The sequence below is a fragment of the Cyprinus carpio genome, chromosome B1, assembly GCF_018340385.1.
Source record: "Cyprinus carpio isolate SPL01 chromosome B1, ASM1834038v1, whole genome shotgun sequence".
NCBI classification, from domain to species: domain Eukaryota; kingdom Metazoa; phylum Chordata; class Actinopteri; order Cypriniformes; family Cyprinidae; genus Cyprinus; species Cyprinus carpio.
The window spans coordinates 24,616,599-24,623,858 of record NC_056597.1 but is presented as its reverse complement, the minus strand read 5'-3'; the positions used below and the strand labels follow the sequence as shown (position 1 = coordinate 24,623,858).

The 7,260-nt window shown below is 36.9% G+C and overlaps 1 pseudogene; it reads left to right on the top strand.

The window, feature by feature from the left end:
• Positions 1-7,260, top strand: part of LOC109063065 — a 29,086-nt pseudogene that overhangs the window by 9,182 nt on the left and 12,644 nt on the right.

Below are 7,260 nucleotides of genomic sequence, written 5' to 3'. Positions count from 1 at the left end.
AATTTATATTCAACTTTCTGGAAAGTTGTTCAGTTTTTGGGAGGAAAGTCTGAAAACCCTGAGACGCTGAAAGCAATAAGATCAGAATTCACACTGCTTCGGTTCTGGATGATGTGACTCGGTGCTACGGACAGTGCTACAGGCGGCTGTTGTGTCTCTACAGGTCTTGCTGATTGCCGTTGTGGGGTCTGATCTTTAGAGGTGTTGAATGAAAGACGCTGCAGATGGAGCTGAGCTTGATCCCGGTGTCAAGGGGCTGCAGGACAGTGCTGCTGTAACGGTGGTCATGGCCAAGCGCAGGATAATCGGCCGCTTATATAAGAAGGGTTTTTCTGGAGATCACCGGTGCACAGTTCCACATGAAAAATATATACTACATAAAAATATAAATATATCAGCTTTCATCAATTTTAGGTTACAAAAAGTCTTAAGTATAATAAATCATATAACAAAGTCTTAATTATCTTTCCTTTGAATGAGCAGCTTGAAATAAATAACATTGCCATTAAAAATCTCATCATAATAGATATAGATAGATAGATAGATAGATAGATAGATAGATATAGATATAGATATATACAATTACATCTATATCACAATTAATATACTTACAAATAAATAATGTTGTTTACTTGATATATGTGTGGTGTACGGTGTATATTTATTCTGTATATATAAATGCACAACACATATATTTTATATTAGAGATTTAATATAATTATATGTGATATATATTTATATGAATATAAAAACACTATGGAAAATATTTATTTGAAATATGGTGATGTATGTGTGTGTCTTTATATATACATAATAAAATATTGCACAGTTCACATATATTATGTAACAAAAACTTTTATTCTGGATGTCAATTGATCGTGATTATTCATTATACAGAATATATATAATATATATTATATATATTATATATATATATATAATATATATATATATATATATATATATATATAATCATTAAATTTTTATTAATAATCAGGTTAAGTTTTTTTAATGTTTATCTACTACCCCCCACCGAATAATTATAGTAATTACTATAACATTTTATTAAATATGTGTTCTCTAACAAATATATTTCCTTGCTTGAGGTTAGAATAATTATAATTGCTATAATATATTATTAAATAATATTTTAAATATTTTTCACAAATATTTTTTTTTGCTTGAAGTTTAAATTATTATTATTATTATTATTATTATTATTTATTCATCAAGCCATTTTTTTAAATAAATGTATTGTTTTAAAGAATAATTATAATAATTATTGTAAAATATTATTAAATATGTGTCTTTTAACGAATACATTTTCTTGCTTGGGGTCAGAATAATTCTAATCACTATAATATATTATTAAATACTATTTTTAATATTTTTAACAATGTATATGTTTTGCTTGGAATTTTTATTTAATATAATGTTTAATGATTATTAATAATCTTATTAAGTTAATGTAAGCATTAAAAATTAACAATCGATTAATCCATTATTTTTGTATTTAAATAAATATTTTTTAAATAATTATAATAATTAAAATAAAGCATTAAAAATTAACAAATATATATTTTTCATGGTTGTGGTTTTAACATTCTGGGAAAAAAATGAAAAAATATCATAAAAACAACACACAAGAGATATCCTCTCTGCTCTCACAACACTTTTGTTTATATAGAACATTCACAGTGTGAAGTGAATGATTGTTTGTGGTATCCTCAGGTTTGTCTCAGGTGTCAGAGATGGGCATTCAGGTATTTCACGCCGGCACTGAGCTGAAGGAAGGGGGCGGGGTTATGACGAGCGGCGGGCGTGTCCTGACAGTGACTGCGGTCCGGCCCACCCTTGAGAGCGCCTTACGTAGCGCTAACGAAGGAGTTGCGGTGATTAGCTTCCCTGACGCTGTTTACCGCCTCGACAACCGCCACCCATCCATCACCCAACTCACACCAAGCATGTGAGCGAAACCTAACTAACACTAGCTGATTAACTCTGGAGGACACCACAGGACACTAATTAACTGTATGCGTTTGAATGCTGATGTGTACTAAACAATTCACCTTTGGAATCATTGTTATTTCAGTGTTATTTTTTTTTACATATTTCTAATAAACAAAGTCATAAATACAGTACTCTGGCTTCATTTAGTAGCACTGTCTGCAGGTCAAGCATCTCTAGTACTACTGCTCTGGTTTAGAGTTAGGATTTTGTCACAATCACCCAGAACACCCTACCCTAGCAACTACATAGAACACCCCACCCTGGCAACCGCCCAGAACACCTTATCCTAGCAACTACATAGAACACCCTACCCTAGCAACCACCCAGAACACCCTACCCTAGCAACTGCTCAGAACACCCTATCCTAGCAACTACATCGAACACCCCAGCCTAGCAACTACATAGAACACCCTACCCTAGCAACTGCTCAGAACACCCTATCCTAGCAACTACATAGAACACCCCACCCTAGCAACTACATAGAACACCCTACCCTAGCAACTGCTCAGAACACCCTACCCTAGCAACTGCTCAGAACACCCTATCCTAGCAACTACATTGAACTCCCCACCCTAGCAACTACATCGAACACCCTACCCTAGCAACTACATAGAACACCCTACCCTAGCAACTGCCTAGAACACCTTACCCTAGCAACTACATAGAACACCCCACCCTAGCAACTACATAGAACACCCTACCCTAGCAACTGCTCAGAACACCCTATCCTAGCAACTACATCGAACACCCCACCCTAGCAACTACATAGAATCAGAAAGAGCTTTATTGCCAAGTATGCTTACGCATACAAGGAATTTGTTTTAGTGACATAAGCTTCCAGCACACAGAGACAACAACAACAACACAGAAGAAAAAAAAACAAACTATAACTAAATTGAATGAATGCACAGTTGTGCTATAGATGATAATGGAATAGGATTGAGTAAGATGCCAGGGATGTACTAGGATGGAGGGGCTACAAATAACTATAAGGATACTGCACATTTTTATCTGCATTATTCTCGGAACATTTTAACTGTTCATGAGGTAGATTGCCTGGGGAAGAAAATGTTCTTGTGTCTGACTGTCGCGTGGGGTATTTGCGGCTCTGAAGCGCCGACCAGGATGGCAAAAGTTCAAAGATGGGCTAACTTGGATGTGAGGGATCCAGAGTGACTTTCTGAGCCTTTCCTCACTCTGGATGTATACAGTCTTGAAAGGGTGGGCAGCAGGGGTAGCACCCAATAATCCTTTCAGCAGTCCGACCATATCTCTGTAGTCTTCTGATGTCTGATTTTGTAGCTGAACCAAACCAGACAGTTATTGAAGTGCACAGGACAGACTCAATGACGGCTGAGTTGCACTGTTTCAGCAGCTCCTGTGGCAGGTTAAACTTCCTCAGCTGGAGAAGGAAGTACAACCTTTGTTGGCCTTTTTCAACAATGGAGTCAATGTGATGTCCCCACTTCACGTCCTGAGAGATGGTGGTTAACCAGGAATCTGAATGACTCCACTGCAAAGCCACAGTGCTGTTCATGACGGTGAGTGTGGGGAGGTTGCAGGGGTTTTCTCCTGAAAGTCCACGATCATCTCCACTGTTTTGACAGTGTTCAGCTCCAGGTTGGTTAAGACTGCACCAGACAGCAAGCTGCTCAACCTCTTGTCTGTAAGCAGACTCGTCACCGCCCTGGATGAGGCCGATGACTTTAGTGTCATCTGCAAACTTCAGGAGCTTGACAGAGGGGTCTTTAGAGGTGCAGTCGTGGTTGTACAGAGACGAAGAGACAGTGGGGAGAGAAACACATCCCTGAGGGGACCCCAGTGTTGGTGGAGCAGCTGTTTGACATGAATTTCCCCAGGTCTCACTAGCTGTTGCCTATCTGTCAGAAAGCTGTCTGATCACTAGACAGATAGAGCTAGGAACAGAGAGCCTGGGTCAGTTTGGTCTGGAGGGCGTGAGTTTGGGATGATGGTGGTTGAAGAAGCCGAACTAAAGTCCACAAACCGGATCCTCACATAAGTCCCTGTTTGTCCAGATGTTGCAGGGATGAAATGGATTGATTGCATCATCCACGGACTATTTTGCTCAGGTTAGTAGCAACTGCAGGGGTCAGTAAGGGTCCAAGTGATGTCCTTCAGATGAGCCAGAACCAGTTTTTTCAAACGACTTCATGACGACAGATGTTAGAGCCACCAGGTCTGTAGTCGTTAAGTCCTGTTATCTTGGGTTTCCTTGGACAACGGGGGGATGATGGTGGAGCGTTTTTGAAGCAGGAAGGTACTTCACAACAACTCCACAGAGATCTGGTATAAAGATCTGTGAAACGATGGGGGCCAAGCCGCCATGGTCAGCACAGGTTTTCAGACAGGCTGGTGTAACGCCATCTGGGCCTGGTGCTTTTCTTCTTTTGCATAGAAAAAAAGCACCCTACTCTAGCAACCGCCCAGAACACCATATCCTAGCAACTACATCGAACACCCCACCCTATCCACTACATAGAACACCCTACCCTAGCAACCGCCCAGAACACCCCACCCTAGCAACTACATAGAACACCCTACCCTAGCAACCGCCCAGAACACCCCACCCTAGCAACTACATAGAACACCCTACCCTAGCAACCACCAAGAACACCCTGCCCTAGCAACCGCCCAGAACACCATATCCTAGCAACTACATCGAACACCCCACCCTATCCACTACATAGAACACCCTACCCTAGCAACCGCCCAGAACACCTTACCCTAGCAACCGCCCAGAACACCCTGCCCTAGAAACTACATAGAACACCCTACCCTAACAACCACCCAGAACACCATATCCTAGCAACTACATCGAACACCCCACCCTATCCACTACATAGAACACCCTACCACCAAGAACACCCAGAACCACCAACTCCTAGCAACTACATAGAACACCCTACCCTAGCAACCACCAAGAACACCCTGCCCTAGCAACCGCCCAGAACACCCTGCCCTAGCAACCGCCCAGAACACCATATCCTAGCAACTACATCGAACACCCCACCCTATCCACTACATAGAAACACCCTACCCTACTGCCCTAGCAACTACAGAACACCTTACCCTAGCAACCGCCCAGAACACCCTGCCCTAGTAACCACCCAGAGCACCCTGCCCTAGCAACTACATAGAACACCCTACCCTAGCAACTGCCCAGAACACCCTACCATATGCATTTTTAATTATAATTGCTAATGTTTTTAATACTTATATTTTTTATATGCTCATTTGTTTTATTTTAATTACTAATAACTAATATTTTATTAATTACTAAAAAAACACAACACTATTACTATATTATATTTTATATAATAACTAATAATATTCTTATTGAATACTTTATTAATATCCAATAAGTTTATTTTTATATGCTCATTTTTTTTCCATTTTAATTACTAATTGTTATTAAATCCTTTTATACATAATTAATACTTTTATTTTTGCATGCTCATGTTTTCATTACTACTAATATTTTGATTTAATACTTCATTGATGTTTAATACTACTTATATGCTAATTTTTCATTAATTGTAGCTTGTCATTTTGAACGTTTTAGTGATCAAGTAACTTTTGTCATTTTTTCATGTGTCTATTTAGTGTCAAGTTTTATTAGATTTTTTGTGTATTTAGTTCTTCAACTTAAACGTATGTTATTTCAGTTAGTTTCAATGCAGTATTTATAATTTCTGTCTGTCAGAGGACTGTCGTATAAGGACAGCGGTGTGGACATCGCAGCGGGGAACAGACTCGTGGATCTGATCAAACCTCTGGCTAAAGCCACGGCTCGTCCAGGTCTGTCCATCTCTGATGAGGCTGATATTCCACTTTCCTTTTATTCGCTTTCATAACCGCCGTTTATTTCTCATGAACCGATGATTGATGGCTGATTAATCTTCCTGTTTACTTCTAGAAACCTGTGAACTTTGCAGAGTTCTTTGAGGCAGTTTTTTCTGACAGGAGTTCAAAGCTTGATCTGTTTTTATAGCGTCAGTCATCTTGCTGTCGATTAGCTGTCACTCAAGCTAAAGCTCTTTCAAACCTGTTTATGTCACGAGAGGAGAGTTTAGTGGGTCCAAGACACTTCTGACGTCTCACTCATTTCACTTGATATTTCACGCTTATCAAAGTCTCTGAATTGAGTGACAAAGATTATTATTATTATTTTTTTTTTTTTTGCTAAACGAGTCCTAAAAATTAGAATTATTATTTAATTTGTAATTTCTAAAAGCAGAATTCATCATGAGACAGACAAAGAAACAATGCAAAATAAAAAGCATAATCAAATTAAAACATTATATTCATGCAAAAATGGTTATTGGGTTCATTTTGTGATTTTTGCTCTTTGTGTGAATTGTGCTTCTATATTGCAATTAAATTAAAACAATAAAAAAAAAACTGGTGTTATTATACTAATACTATATAATATACTAAAAGTGCTCTAGACATTAGATTTATTGTTTTCAACTTCACTTTTGGACTCACTCTGAGATTTTTTTATTACTTTAAAATGTTTTATTTATTTTGTTTGTTTGTTTGAGCAACAAATAATAATATTGTTTTGTTTATGATTTATATACAGTACTTTTAATATACGTACTTTATTTTTATAGTATTAATATTTTGAATTGACTTTTAATATTTTCACTTTACATTTTAATTTTAATTTAATTTTTATTTTTACATTTTATTTTTATTTAATTTTTATAATATAATATTTAATTATTAATTAATTATATATTTTAAATTTATTTTAATTATAAATATTTAATATTATTATTATTATTTTTTTTTATTATTATTTCTGGTCATTTTAGTAATTCAACTTATTTTACTTATTTTATTTCCAATTTAAAAAAAAAAAAGTTTTTCCCCCCTCTAATATTTATATGAATGTTTTGTGTGTATTTTAAAAAAGTGAAACTGAATGATTAATGCATGCTTTGCCAAATTAATTAATTATATAAATAAAATTACCCTCAATCATCTATTAACAAATGTGCATGTTTATTTTAGCGCTTAATATCAAAGAAACGATACAGTTACAGTAAACTGCCTCGTTCTAATCCTGAGCTACTGTACAGAGTTCAGATGTCCTGTAGACTCTAGACAGACTCGATCTGTTGCGACGCGGCGGTGTCACGTCTTGTCAACATCTTCCATTTATCGCCTTCTCGTCAGTATGTGGCCTGTTTGGAGAAAGCCTCATCAAACCTGACCAGCCAG